This window comes from Salvelinus fontinalis, unplaced genomic scaffold (genome assembly GCF_029448725.1).
Source record: "Salvelinus fontinalis isolate EN_2023a unplaced genomic scaffold, ASM2944872v1 scaffold_0122, whole genome shotgun sequence".
Classification (NCBI taxonomy): Eukaryota; Metazoa; Chordata; class Actinopteri; order Salmoniformes; family Salmonidae; genus Salvelinus; species Salvelinus fontinalis.
In genome coordinates, this window is record NW_026600331.1 from 237,996 (window position 1) to 254,345 (window position 16,350).

Here is a 16,350-nt window from a genome sequence, read left to right on the forward strand (position 1 = left end):
AACAGAAAAAGAGCTTGTGAAGATGCTGGAGGAAACAGGTACAAAAGTATCTATATCCACAGTAAACCAAGTCCTATTTCAACATGACCTGAAAGGCCACTAAGCAAGGAAGAAGCCACTGCTCCAAAACCACCATAAAAAAGCCAGACTGTGGTTTGCACTTGCACATGAGGACAAAGATCGTACTTTTTGGAGAAATGTCCTCTGGTCTGATGAAACAAAAATAGAACTGTTTGGCCATAATGACCATACTTATGTTTGGAGAAAAAGGGGGAGGCTTCCAAGCTGAAGAAAACCATCCCAACCGTAAAGCATGGGGGTGGCAGCATCATGTTGTTGGGGTGCTTTGCTGCAGGAGGGACTGGTGAACTTCACAAAATAGATGACATCATGAGGATGGAAAATTATGTGGATATATTGAAGCAACATCTCAAGACATCAGTCAGGAAGTTAAAGCTTGGTCGCAAATGGGTCTTCCACATGGACAGTGACCCCAAGCATACTTCCAAAGTTGTGGCAAAATGGCTTAAGGACAACAAAGTCAATGTATTGAAGTGGCCATCACAAAGCCCTGACCTCAATCCTATCGAAAATGTGTTGGCAGAACTGAAAAAGTGTGTGCGAGCAAGGAGGCCTACAAACCTGACTCAGTTACACCAGCTCTGTCAGGAGGAATGGACCAAAATTCACCCAACTTATTGTGAGAAGCTTGTGGAAGTTCTACATGAAACGTTTGACCTAAGTTAAATAATTTAAAGGCAATTCTACCAAATACTAATTGAGTGTATGCAAACTTCTGACCCAATAGGAAATAAATAAAAGCTGAAATAAATAATTATCTACTATTATTTTACATTTCACATTCTTAAAATAAAGTGGTGATCCTAAATGACCTAAGACAGGTAGTTTTTACTAGGATGAAATGTCAGGAATTGTGAAACATTTAGTTTAAATGTATTTGGCTAAGGTGTATGTACATTTCTGATTTCAACTGTATATACACCACAGTTCAAAAGTTTGGGGTCACTTAGACATTTCCTTTTTTTTTTTTTTCCTTGAAAATCACATTTTTTGTCCTTTAAAACAACATCAAATTGATCAGAAATACAGTGTAGATGTTGTTATTGTTGTAAATGACTATTGTAGCTGGACAGGTCTGATGTTTTAATGGAATATCTACATAGGCGTACAGAGGCCCATTATCAGCAACCATCACTCCTGTGTTTCAATGGCACGTTGTGTTAGCTAATCCAAGTTGATAATTTTAAAAGGGTAATTGATCATTAGAGAAAAAAAATGTAAATGATCAACTTGGATTAGCTAACACAACGTGCCATTGGAACACAGGAGTGATGGTTGCTGATAATGGGCCTCTGTACACCTATGTAGATATTCCTTTTACAATTATGTTAGCACAGCTGAAAACTGTTGTCCTGATTTAAAGAAGCAATAAAACTGGCCTTCTTTAGACTAGTTGAGTATCAGGAGCATCTGCATTTGTGGATGCATCTGCACAAGAACTTTCTTCTGAAACTCATCAGTCTATTCTTGTTCTGGGAAATTAAGGCTATTCCATGAAGGGAAATTGCCAAGAAACTGAAAATCTCATACAACGCTGTTAGAAGTCCAGCATCCAGGAGTCGCCTCTTCACTGTTTATTCTGGTGTTTTGCAGGTACTATTTAATGATGCTGCCAGTTGAGGACTTGTGAGGCGTCTGTTTCTCAAACTAGACACTTGTACTTGTCCTCTTGCTCAGTTGTGCACCGGGGCCTCCCACAGGGAGTAGTCACAGCGTTGTACGATATCTTCAGATAATTACAATCCCTAAATGATGAAGAATTCACTTACCATGGCTGCATCCCATATCTATCTTATTTTCTTTTGGTCATTGGCCAAGTCCCAGGCCCAGGCCAGCAGAACTGGGTTCAAATACTAACTCCATATACTTTCTCTGTGCTTGATTGCATTTGGCTGGTTTAATGGGGCAATAGAATAGTCCCAAAACAGGCAGTCAGCCCATCTAATACTCCAGGCAGACTAAAGCAAACACTCAACGTGTTTCAAAGATTGCAAATAGTGTTTGAACCCAGATCTGCAGGCCAGTTCCCAATGCTACTGTTTCCAAGGAGAGTCACAGCTGCAAGCAATGAACTAGCTACTACCTCAGCAAGGTTAGAGTGGACAGGTCCAGGTAGGTAGGCTTGCGTCCCAAATAGTACCCTATTATTTTTTATAGTGCACTACGTTTGATCAGAGTCATATGGGCCATGGTCAAAAGAACTGCACTACTATATGCTACTATATAGGGAATAGGGTGCCATTTGGGGCACAACGTAGGTCAGAGAAAAGGGTCTTACCTTTGAAAAATGGAACACTCTGGGAAACAGGACAATGCCTTGTGAAGGTTGATATCCGTCGGAGAGTTAGTGTTGGGTACTCCATCAACTTTACAGATCTATTCGGCCGGCCACAGTCTCACACAGTGGTTCACACTCTTCCCATTACTTGTCAGAAGCACCTTTGTTCGCTGCCTGGCCCATCAATCCTCACACCTAGAAAGATCTGGTAGTGAATGTTTTTTTTCTTCTCACAGTCTCTCTGACACAGGTTCTTTATTTACAGTAAGTTACTGTATCACTGCTGGACAGTTGTAACCCACAAAGTTCTGTGGTTCCTAGAGATGTGTATAGGCTGTAGGCTTCTCCTCCATCACTCCTTAGCCAGTTGATTACTTTGACTACTTTAAAATGGTGGAAGCTTGGTGGAAGCCCTCAGCGGTGCTGACCATGGTAAAACAACCTTTTGCCCACTAGAGGCCTCTGTCATTCTCAATGTGGAATTCAGAAATGTTTGGTAACTAGGGAACTGTTTATAGATTCAATTATAGTTGAAAAGCATATAATGTAGTTTTCTCACTCCATACAAGTGAGATATTTCTCAAAGACTTGTTTAAGGGATATTGTATTGATCATCAAGAGAAGACTTGTTTAAGGGATATTGTTTTGATCATCAAGAGAAGACTTGTTTAAGGGATATTGTATTGATCATCAAGAGAAGTCTTGTTTACGGGATATTGTATTGATCATCAAGAGAAGTCTTGTTTAAGGGATATTGTTTTGATCATCAAGAGAAGACTTGTTTAAGGGATATTGTATTGATCACCAAGAGAAGTCTTGTTTAAGGGATATTGTATTGATCATCAAGAGAAGACTTGTTTAGGGGTTATTGTATTGATCATCAAGAGAAGACTTGTTTAGGGGTTATTGTTTTGATCACCAAGAGAAGACTTGTTTAGGGGTTATTGTATTGATCATCAAGAGAAGACTTGTTTAGGGGTTATTGTTTTGATCACCAAGAGAAGACTTGTTTAGGGGTTATTGTTTTGATCACCAAGAGAAGTTTTCTGTCTGTGGACTATTGACTAATGTTTTGGGTTTTCCTCTGTAGACTACCTTCCTTTGGATTATTACCCAGACTAACTATTGAACTGGTCAAATCTATCCTTATTTAGATTTGGACTGATCCGATTTGGACTGGATCATTTAGATTTTTGCTCTTTTTAAAAACGTCTTGCTTAAATTTTGGGACTGAACTGAATTAAACATTTCAAATCAAACAAAACTGTATTTGTCACATGAATACAACAAGTGTAGACCTTACCGTGAAATGCTTACTTACAAGCCCTTAACCAACAGTGCAGTTCAAGAAAGAGTTAAGAAAATATTTACCAAATAAACTAAAGTAAGAAATGAACACAATAAATGAATAAAATAACAATAACAGGGGGTACCGGTACCGAGTCAATGTGCTGGGGTACAGCTTACATACTGTAGTGAACAGCCAACATCGCAAATGGCTCCAGTCAAAATGTATATGTGGTGGACATCTCTTTTCCCTGATGGGAAGTGAGGCCTAAACTAGTCTAGCGCTAGCCTTATGACAGTCCATGCCCGTGTGTGTGTGTGTGTGTGTGTGTGTGTGTGTGTGTGTGTGTGTGTGTGTGTGTGTGTGTGTGTGTGTGTGTGTGTGTGTGTGTGTGTGTATGCGCGCGCATGTGTGTGTGTGTCTGTGTGTGTCTGTGTGTGTGTGTGTGTGTCTGTGTGTGTGTGTGTGTGTGTGTGTGTGTGTGTGTGTGTGTTTCTGTGTGTGCGCGCGCGCATGCGTGTGTGTTAGCTACAGAGGGCCCTGCTTAAGACACAGTTTACTTTGTTCAGCTGAATCGTGGACAGGGTTTGAATCACCTCAGGAGACTCAGCTCTGCTGTCAAAGAGACTACTGTACCTACAGATTTTAGGACATTTGGTAGCAGCAATGATACATTTATCTGTTGGGATTTAATCGTGAGCCCTAGCATCGCCAATGCTTATTCTAAATTACAAGCTTGGCTTAGACAAACAGTAGTTGTTTGCATTTGATTGTATAATGTTTAAATAATGCTATCATATTTTCCTGAGGAAGGCATTAGGGCGATTCCAATATTATGGATGTTACATTCACATGCAAAATCACAACTTTAATGTCTCACAGAATGGTCAAATAAAATATAAATTCTACTGTTGATGTGTGTGTCTATAGAACCCCTTGGGTATCCAAAAAAGCAGACTTCTAAATATTGTCATGGAGAAATAAAGCAGATAAGAGCTGTCATGACGTTGCATGAAATAGACAAGTTTTTAATGAGGCTAAGTATATTAGCAGAAGTCTGGGAGTTGGGGAAGTCTTAGGTCAAAACATGGATATACATTTGGAAAGGCTCGGCTGAACAACAAAATATAACATTTTGAAAAGATTGTCATTTCCAATTATTGTTACTTTAGAGTGGAAAATTCATGCTATTTTCTACTTTAACTGGTCACATAAATTCCACACTCAAACATTAAGGATAATTATGAAAGTGGTTACATTTGGAATTGCCTAACTTCATTTTGTCGGTTGACTTCCCTTTGAAATCCCTCAATGAAATCACACAGGAAGCTTGTATAAAAGCCATACTTCTGTTTCATTTTTTTCACTTGTACCAAACTGAGAAAAGCTCTTGAAACCCGGGTTCAAATACTATTCGAAATACTATTTCAAATCCTTTAGCTGGGCTTGAATGACCTTGCCTGACACAATTGGACCAATAGAATAGTCTCACAGCTACAAACCATGCCCATCTCGCACTCCAGGCAGGCTAAATGCCTTTGAGAGATTGGTATTTGAACCAAGGTCTGAAGCTCTTACTGATCTATGAAGTCAATCTGAAAACCATGGATGTGTTACCCTAAGGTAAAAAATAGGCGTGGTCCATACATCCACCACAACAAAAAGCATAAGATAGTGTGTGTGTGTGTGTGTGTGTGTGTGTGTGTGTGTGTGTGTGTGTGTGTGTGTGTGTGTGTGTGTGTGTGTGTGTGTGTGTGTGTGTGTGTGTGTGTGTGTGTGTGTGTGTGTGTGTGTGTGTGTGTGTGTGTGTGTGTGTGTGTACGCAGGGTTAGACTCTGAGTCCAATGCCCCTGGTCTTGTACATTCTCTGAATAGTTCTTACAGTTATTTAATCTCAGAGCAGATAACAGTACATCTAATGATGCCCTGCAGTGGGAGTGAGTAGTTTCAATAGTCAACACCAGTAGTCAATTTGATGGAGATTCGTTATGTAACCTCTACTTTTCCTTTCTTTGAAGATTTGTATTGGATTTTACAGTATGGCGAGTAGTCAAGGGAACCAATCAGTATTACATGTAATCTCTAGATTCCAACATCTATAGTCTACTGTAGAATGTTTCAGTCAGTATTACATGTAATCCCCAGATTACAACATCTATAGTCTACTGTACAATGTTTCAATCAGTATTAAATGTAATCCCCAGATTACTACATCTATAGTCTACTGTAGAATGTTTCAGTCAGTATTACATGTAATCCCCAGATTACAACATCTACAGTCTACTGTATAATGTTTCAGTCAGTATTACATGTATCCCCAGATTACAACATCTATAGTCTACTGTAGAATGTTTCAGTCCTCTTTACCTACTGTATTCATTTATTTATTTTTTGTTCCTTTGTACCCCATTATTTCTATCTCTACTTTGCACTTTCTTCCACTGCAAACCAACCATTCCAGTGTTTTTTTTGTTGTTTTTTTACTTGCTATATTGTATTTACTTCGCCACCATGGCCTTTTTATATTTTTTATTTATTTTTATATATATTTTGTTTGCCTTCACCTCCCTTATCTCACCTCACTTGCTCACATTGCATATACTTATTTTTCACTGTATTATTGACTGTATGTTTGTTCTACTCCATGTGTAACTATGTGTTGTTGTATGTGTCGAACTGCTTTGCTTTATCTTGGCCAGGTCGCAATTGTAAATGAGAACGTGTTCTCAATTTGCCTACCTGGTTAAATAAAGGTGAAATAAATAAATAAAGTCAGTATTACATGTAATCCCCAGATTACAACATCTATAGTCTACTGTATAATGTTTCTGGGCCTGTGTTTACAAAGCTGATATATTATTCTATCTATCCTATTCCTTGTGATATGCAAGGTCCTCTACGCAAATCAGATCATAAAAACATGTAAAACAGAAACCTATTTTTTTTGTATTATTTGTTAAAATTGCATTGAGCTGGCAAGTAGAGAAACATCAGAGAATGTTATTTGCCCTGCAGCAGCAGCCTTTGCTACCAAGCTTCATCACATACCATGCACTATTCTTTCACACCTTTTGATGTTGTTCTGCTTTGCAGCCATATTGAGTGTTTACAAGTGTATGGTGTCCGTTTTAGGACATCATCACACCTATACGGTGCCCATATTAGAACAGCCTCTGGAGGTTGTTTGAAGTGGGAGAACCATCAGTTGTATGGATCTTGGTTCATTCATTCAGAATTGGTGTCAAAAAAAGTTGGCCAATCATCAGTCAGACAAATGTCCAGGGCTGGTACTTGGTGTCATAGTCATAGACAGACATCAGTCAATGACCTGTTGTCACGTTCCTGACCTATTTATGTTAGTTTTTGTGTGTTAGTTGGTCAGGACGTGAGGTTGGGTGGGCATTCTATGTTATCTGTTTCTATGTTGGTTTCGGTTTGCCTGGTATGGCTCTTGATTAGAGGCAGGTGGTTTGCGTTTGCCTCTAATTAAGAGTCATATTTAGGTAGGGCATTCTCACTGTTTGTGTGTGGGTGATTGTCTCCTGTGTCTGTGTTATGTCTTACACCATACGGGATTGTTTCGGTTGTTCGTTTCGTTTCGGTTTATGTAGTCTGTTCCTGTGTCAGCGTGCTTCGTGTATATGTAAGTTCGTTTGTTCAGGTCTGTCTACATCGTTTTGTTATTTTGTTAGTTATATCCAGTATAGTTCGTTTTCGTCTTTGTCTATTTTGTTTATTTAATAAATCATTATGTGTTCAAACTTCGCTGCGCCTTGGTTCCCTCAATACTCCTCCTTTTCCGAAAATGGAGAGGAGGAGGAACGCCGTTACACCTGTTTTCTTACTAACAAGGAATCTCCGGTTGAACAAGGGAATTCTTTTTCGTATTCCACCATTACTCCCTAGGCTCAGAGGTGCTCAAACATATAAAATATACAGACATTTTCTCCTGAAAATACACATCACTTCAATATTACAGATGGTACATGACATTAAAATAAGATGTTATTAAACCACAGATGTTCCTATAGTAATATGTACAGATGCAGGATCTTAATTTGATTGCTCTTTTGTTGCTGCTGCACAACAGGAAATGCAAACTTGCAGTGTATTCAAGGTTAAAAAAGCCTAAAGTTTGTCATTTCAACTTTGAAATGTCAGACTTCATTTGCCCTAACGAAAAATGTATCAACTCCGACAAAAAATGTCCGTTAATTATAATCTACATAATAATTCACATTTCCTGCTGTTGCAGGATTATTTTCCAGATGTAGCAAAAGCTGGCTCAAATTAAGATCCTACATCTGTCGGTTTTGACGTTACATTTTACTAATCAACTATAAAAAAAAGAATGAAATTCAGTTTATAAATGATTTGCCACTTTCTCCTGACCTTGAGACTATTGAAACTTAGTATTAACCGCATATTATTCCACAACTCGAGCACAATTTGAATCCAATCCATATCATATTAGATAAATAGTCTTGCATAGGAAGTGCTTAGTGCCAGTTGTCCTATGTACTTTCGTTCCACCTTATATAAAGACTAAATGGAAAAAAGTAATTTGTTCAACAACCAGGCCAAGGGAACAGTAAACATTGGCTGAGGATATGAACCATTAAATCCTGGTTGTTTGATCAGCTTGAGAAAATTGCTTAGAAACATGAACTGCTAATTCTGGGTGTATGTTACAGTAACTCAAAAGGTATAATGACTTTGGAATGGATACAGAGAGCGGGTTTAAACCCTACAAGGCAGCACATTTCAGACTGTACATTTCAGAACGCACATTTCAGACTGTACATTTCATACGTCACATTTCAGACTGTACATTTCATAATGAACATTTGAGACTGTATATTTCATACAGCACATTTCATACAGTACATTTGAGACTGTACATTTCAGACTGTACATTTGAGACGGAACATTTCAGACTGCACATTTCAGCCTGTACATTTCAGACTGTACATTTCATATGGCACATTCCAGACTGTACATTTCATATGGCACATTTCAGACTGTACATTTCAGAATCCACATTTCAGACTGTACATTTCATACAGCACATTTCAGACTGTACATTTCAGAACGCACATTTCAGACTGTACATTTTAGATGGCACATTTCAGAATGCATATTTCAGACTGTACATTTCAAACTGTACATTTCAGACTGCACATTTCAGACTGTACATTTCATACAGCACATTTCAGACTGTAACTTTCAGACGGCACATTTCAGACGGCACATTTCAGACGGCACATTTCAGACCTTTACATTTCAGATTTTACATTTCATACGTCACATTTCAGGCTGTACATTTCATAATGAACATTTGAGACTGTATATTTCATACAGCACATTTCATACAGTACATTTGAGACTGTACATTTCAGACTGTACATTTGAGACGGAACATTTCAGACTGTACATTTCAGACGGCACATTTCAGACGGCACATTTCAGACGGCACATTTCAGACGGCACATTTCAGACGGTACATTTCAGATGGTACATTTCAGACGGTACATTTCAGACGGTACATTTCAGACGGTACATTTCAGACGGTACATTTCAGACGGAACATTTCAGACGGAACATTTCAGACTGTACATTTCAGACGGAACATTTCAGATGGAACATTTCAGACGTCACATTTCAGAATCCACATTTCATACAGCCCATTTCATACAGTACATTTGAGACTGTACATTTGAGACGGAACCTTTCAGACTGCACATTTCAGAATCCACATTTCAGACTGTACATTTCAGAATCCACATTTCATACAGCCCATTTCATACAGTACATTTGAGACTGTACATTTGAGACGGAACCTTTCAGACTGCACATTTCAGAATCCACATTTCAGACTGTACATTTTAGATGGCACATTTCAGAATGCATATTTCAGACTGTACATTTCAAACTGTACATTTCAGACTGCACATTTCAGACTGTACATTTCATACAGCACATTTCAGACTGTAACTTTCAGACGGCACATTTCAGACGGCACATTTCAGACGGCACATTTCAGACCTTTACATTTCAGATTTTACATTTCATACGTCACATTTCAGGCTGTACATTTCATAATGAACATTTGAGACTGTATATTTCATACAGCACATTTCATACAGCACATTTCAGACTGTACATTTCATATGGCACATTTCAGACGGCACATTTCAGACTGTACATTTCAGACGGCACATTTCAGACGGCACATTTCAGACGGCACATTTCAGACGGCACATTTCAGACGGCACATTTCAGACGGTACATTTCAGATGGTACATTTCAGACGGTACATTTCAGACGGTACATTTCAGACGGTACATTTCAGACGGTACATTTCAGACGGAACATTTCAGACGGAACATTTCAGACTGTACATTTCAGACGGAACATTTCAGATGGAACATTTCAGACGTCACATTTCAGAATCCACATTTCATACAGCCCATTTCATACAGTACATTTGAGACTGTACATTTGAGACGGAACCTTTCAGACTGCACATTTCAGAATCCACATTTCAGACTGTACATTTCAGAATCCACATTTCATACAGCCCATTTCATACAGTACATTTGAGACTGTACATTTGAGACGGAACCTTTCAGACTGCACATTTCAGAATCCACATTTCAGACTGTACATTTCAGAATCCACATTTCATACAGCCCATTTCATACAGTACATTTGAGACTGTACATTTGAGACGGAACCTTTCAGACTGCACATTTCAGAATCCACATTTCAGACTGTACATTTCAGAATCCACATTTCAGAATCCAGATTTCAGACTGTACATTTCAGAATCCACATTTCAGATTGCACATTTCAGAATCCACATTTCAGACTGTACATTTCAGAATCCACATTTCAGACTGTACATTTCAGAATCCACATTTCAGACTGTACATTACAGAATCCACATTTCAGACTGCACATTTCAGACTGTACATTTCAGAATCCACATTTCAGACTGCACATTTCAGAATCCACATTTCAGACTGTACATTTCAGATTGTACATTTCAGAATCCACATTTCAGACTGCACATTTCAGACTGTACATTTCAGAATCCACATTTCAGACTGCACATTTCAGACTGTACATTTCAGAATCCACATTTCAGACTGTACATTTCAGACTGTACATTTCAGAATTGTGTTGCATATTGGGGGTTCTTGTGTCCATCTGTCTGATTATTTTTTAATAGCTGTGAAATTTTTGTTTCAGGTGAATCATTTTGAAGAGACAAGACATCCAAAAATGTCCTGATAATTTAGTCAATATTCCCCTAAAATACCAATATTACTATCTATTACTATCTATTACTTTAAACAGTGTTGTCAGCATTAAGAGTACCATCATCACCACATCCCTTTACATTTAAATGTCAAAACCCTTTATTCTATTTGTGTGCCCATCACCACGCTTGGCTAGTACATGGTCTTGAATAACTAATTTATTATACCCAATTATCTGAGTCCAGAAACGTCTTACTTGGTTACATAACTAAATTGGACTATTAATTCATAAAATAATTCACTGAATTCAGTCAAACTGTAACTCTTCAATATGGAATACAATTCTCAAGCGATAGACTTCAAAATAAACCAATCAGTACGGCCTCATGCTCAAGAAATAGACTTCAAAATAAACCAATCAGTACGGCCTCATGCTCAAGAAATAGACTTCAAAATAAACCAATCAGAGGGCCTCCCGGGTGGCGCAGTGGTCTAGAGCACTGCATCGCAGTGCTAACTGCGCCACCAGAGTCTCTGGGTTCGCCCCCAGGCTCTGTCGCAGCCGGCCGCGACCGGGAGGTCCGTGGGGCGACGCACAATTGGGCTAGCGTCGTCCGGGTTAGGGTGGGTTTGGCCGGTAGGGATTTCCTTGTCTCATCGCGCTCCAGCGACTCCTGTGGCGGGCTGGGCGCAGTGCGTACTAACCAAGGGGGCCAGGTGCACGGTGTTTCCTCCGACACATTGGTGTGGCTGGCTTCCGGGTTGGAGGCGCGCTGTGTTAAAGAAGCAGTGCGGCTTGGTTGGGTTGTGCTTTGGAGGACGCATGACTTTCGACCTTCGTCTCTCCCGAGCCCGTACGGGAGTTGTAGCGATGAGACAAGATAGTAATTACTAGCGATTGGATACCACGAACATTGGGGAGAAAAGGAAGTAAAAAAATAAAATATATAAATAAAATAAAAATAAACCAATCAGTATGGCCTCATGCTCAAGAAATAGACTTCAAAATAAACCAATCAGTATGGCCTCATGTTCAAGAAATAGTCTTCAAAATAAACCAATCAGTGTGGCCTCATGCTCAAGAAATAGACTTCAAAATAAACCAATCAGTATGGCCTCATGCTCAAGAAATAGACTTCAAAATAAACCAATCAGTATGGCCTAATGCTCAAGAAATAGACTTCAAAATAAACCAATCAGTATGGCCTCATGCTCAAGAAACAGACTTCAAAATAAACCAATCAGTATGGCCTCATGCTCAAGAAACAGACTTCAAAAATACATAACAAATCCTGTCATTCACCATCAAGTAAAAAACGTACACATTCAATAACACTTGCTCTCCCTATCTTTACTGCCTGTCTCCGCCCCCTGTCATTACATCCACATGAAGTCAGAATGCAGGTGTTACACACGCCTCTGAGAAGAGGGAACGCAACTCCCTGCTACAACTCAACTCTCTGAAGTGCAAGAGGTATGGACTGTAGGTGCGAGCAAGGATGACACAAAAGCAGATTTTACCGTTTACTTGGATTTATTTTCTTACACAGTAATATGGGGAAAAGGGGCTGGACGGAACCAAAGCAAAGAAAGTAAATATCAAAGTTCCCCCTCTCCTATCTAACCTGCCTACCCACTTAACTTACCTAACTTAGCACCACCTGGTGCCCTAACCAAAATACAGGGGGTGGTCCGCCCAGGTCTTACCTAGTGTGCCTAGACAGTAAATATACTACGGGTATATGTATGCCCGCGGGCCTCTTGCCTAAGCACTCCCAAAGTGCCTTCTCCTTCCCCCCTGGGAACAAATGAAACAGAGTAATTATTAATGATTTCACAAACACAGGACATAGAAAAACTGCTACCAACAACAACAGTACATACCACACTTTCTGATACACAACCCACACTATATCACAATCTAATTTTTCTCGCACAATCTAATTTTTCTCGCTCAATCTCCAAATCTCTCCTCTAAATCTCTCCTCTCTCCTGGGCAGAACACTGGCTTTTATCTTCAGGTGGCAATGGTGATTAGAGTCAGCTGCTTCTTGACGAGGGGGCGGGGTCAGCTCCAATCACCAATTAGCCTGGGGTTGACCAATCAGCTGGTTGGGGAGTACTTCAGGAAGCCATCTCCTGAAACACACACTCAAATACAAAACAGAACACAGAAACTGGGGAACGTAACAGCAGGCAACAACATTTGTTTAAGCACTTGGGCTACAGACAGCAAAAATATTTCAAATTCAAGGAAGCGTACAGTATTATAAGAGACATTATTACATGGAACTACCATCTAATATTGCTGAAATGAACAGCAAACCTTGTTTAAAAAAACTGATAAAGCACACCTCACGGCACAACGCCTCTCCCCTATTTGACCTACAGATAGTTTGTGTATGTATTGATATGTAGGCTTTGTGTATCGTTTTTAAATGTAGTAGTCCTCTCCTTGAGCTGATCTTGCCTATTAATGTTCTGTGTTATGTCATGTTTTGTGTGGACCCCAGGAAGAGTAGCTGCTGCTTTTGCAACAGCCAATAGGGATCCTAATAAAATACCAAATATCACATGATGAGTTGAACTGACAGTGTCTTATACCTCAAATGTTCACCTGATGACCTGTTGGTCTTCTCCCTGCCTCAACGTGGGCGGTGCGGTCTCTCTCACTCCCTCTATTGCCTGTCTTTGACCCCTGCCATAATCATGTGACCAAATACAAAGATGGCTGGCCTAACAATGATGGGGTTGGCTTATTATTAACATGAATTAGGTTCTACTGTTATTATCTATAGCTAGCTGCTTGACTACATAGTACCAGTCTATTATGAATTGTGTAGTTAGTTAGCTAGCTAGCTAGCCATGTAGGCATTCATTAATTTTCTTACACTCCTCTGCACTCCCAAAAATAATGGTGTCCTGTACTTTCTCCTTTTTGGTGTTAGCACCTCCATTAAGGGAACTAGCTTATGTTTCAGTAGGGTGAACACTGACTCACTGAGTGTTGATTATCTGAATCTGCAGTTGAAAATGAAAAGAGGAAAATACTGTGCTAACTTTGGTGCTACCTTAGCTAGAACCCCACCTACTGGAAAAGAGGAAGATACTGAGCTACCTTAGCTAGAACCCCACCTACTGGAAAAGAGGAAGATACTGAGCTACCTTAGCTAGAACTCCACCTACTGGAAAAGAGGAAGATACTGAGCTAGCTTTGGTGCTAGCATAGCTAGACCCCCCACCTACTGTACAATCATTACAGAGTGCACATTTCAGATTGTACAGGCATTTCAGACTGCACATTTCAGTACAGTACAGGCATTTCAGACCACAAGTGTCAGACTGTACAAGCATTTCAGACTGCACATTTCAGTAGAGTACAAGCATTTCAGACCACACATTTCAGACTCTATAAGCATTTCAGACCACAAGTGTCAGACTGTACAAGCATTTCAGACCACACATTTCAGACTCTATAAGCATTTCAGACCACAAGTGTCAGACTGTACAAGCATTTCAGACTGCACATTTCAGTACAGTACAATCTGTCTAGCTGTGATTCACTGGCCCACATCGAAGCAATGTTCTGACTGCCATCAGCTTCCTAGAGATGGATAGATTCAGCAACAGCTTGTTTTCCTGCTTAGCCCTTCTGCTGAACAAAAATACAATATTGTGTAAAGCTTGGGAATGTTAATTAGCAGGTGTGGGTGTCCGCTTGAAAATCTGCAGGCATTGTTAATGTCACGTGGAATAAATATATAAAAAAGGAAATGGGAGGCTTACAGGGTTTTGATTTGAAAGTGCTCATTGTACAAGTTTAGTTTTGATTAGAATGATTGGAATTTTTTGGAATGATTGGAATCGGGCTGAAAAGTTTCTGTTCAAAATCCCATTTGTACAGCATTTAATCAGGTTTTCAGTCATAGGTGCAGAATTAAGAATTTGAAAATATTCTCCCTCCCAATATACTGTATGTGTTTGCTTTTTCTCACATTTTATTTGTGGTTTTGAAATAGGAAAAGCTCTTTGGGGACCCCAGCATTGCTTATTAGCAATGGCTCCCAAATGGCACCCTCTTTCCTATAAAGTATAGTGTACTACTTTTGACCATAGCTGTATTGGCCCTGGCCAAAAGTAGTACACTACAGGGGGAATAGGATACCATTTGGGACACAGATTTACAATTTCTGTCTGACAGATGATCACATTAGCTCCTGCTTAGTGGCACACTGTTTGAGCTTCTCAGTGAGTCATCACACAGCTACAGTGTTTTGTTGATTCTGGTCCAGCTGTTGGCTTTCAGTTTCGATGAAATGCTGAAATGATGTCTACCATGGTTGGGGTAAATCCATTGCAGTAATTTCCAGGAAAAACTGAAATTGTTTATAAAGTTTTCCTACTTTATTGGCGCGTACTTCAGTCTTCTGAATGGTTTGCAGAACATAGTTAGTCAAAAGCAAACATACTCCTTCGTATGGCTTTCAGAGGACAGTTGGGCTGAAGCATACATCTCCATACTAAAACTGCTGAGTCATAGCTCTGAAAATAAATGACAATGAAAATTAATAACAGTTACATAATTTCTCCAAAGACAGGAAAAGGAATTGTGAAGAAGCCAGTGACGACTTTTCTTATCTTTTCATTTGAATGATTAGGAAATCATTTCCCTCCGCATTGTCTGATGCTGAGGCTAATTCTTTTATCACAGAACTTTTAATTAGCTGTATCTCTGTGTTACACTACCACACTACGAGCTGAACAATACTGGAGAATGGAGGAAGCAAAATATGGTACAGTATGTTCTATTCATTTGGTGTGAAAGTAACATTTTTACATTTTTATAATTACTGTATATAAAAATAACAAAATAATTTGATACACCACATGCAGTGAGTGGGGCTTAGAGGAAAGGCAAGCTGGATATCTTGAAATAGTTGAAGAATCTCTGGATGTGGGGTTTTAGCACATCCTAATGATCTCCAACTGTTAACATATCCTTCTATATGTCTGATGAATTCTCCCAACCAAATCTCCAAATAAAACGCCCACCCGTGGTGTAACTGCAGCAACAGAATGACATCATTGCTTCATGTTTACGTCATTGCCGGTTTTGCGCCCCCTCGGGCTTGTGTGGTGGAGGAGATCTTTGTAGGCTATACTCAGCCTTGTCTCAGGGTAGTAAGTTGGTGATCTGTTGATATCCCCCTAGTGGTGTGGGGGGGGGGGGTGGTTTGGTGCCTGGTTGGTCCTGTCCGGGGGTATTGTCGGACGGGGCCACAGTGTTCCCTGACCCACTCCTGTCTCAGTCTCCAGTATCTTTGCTGCTAGTCTGTTATATCTGGTGTAATACTCCTGTCTTATCTGGTGTCCTGTGTGAATTTATGTATGCTCCCTCTAATTCTCTTTCTCTCCCTCTCTCCCACCCTTCCCGTTGG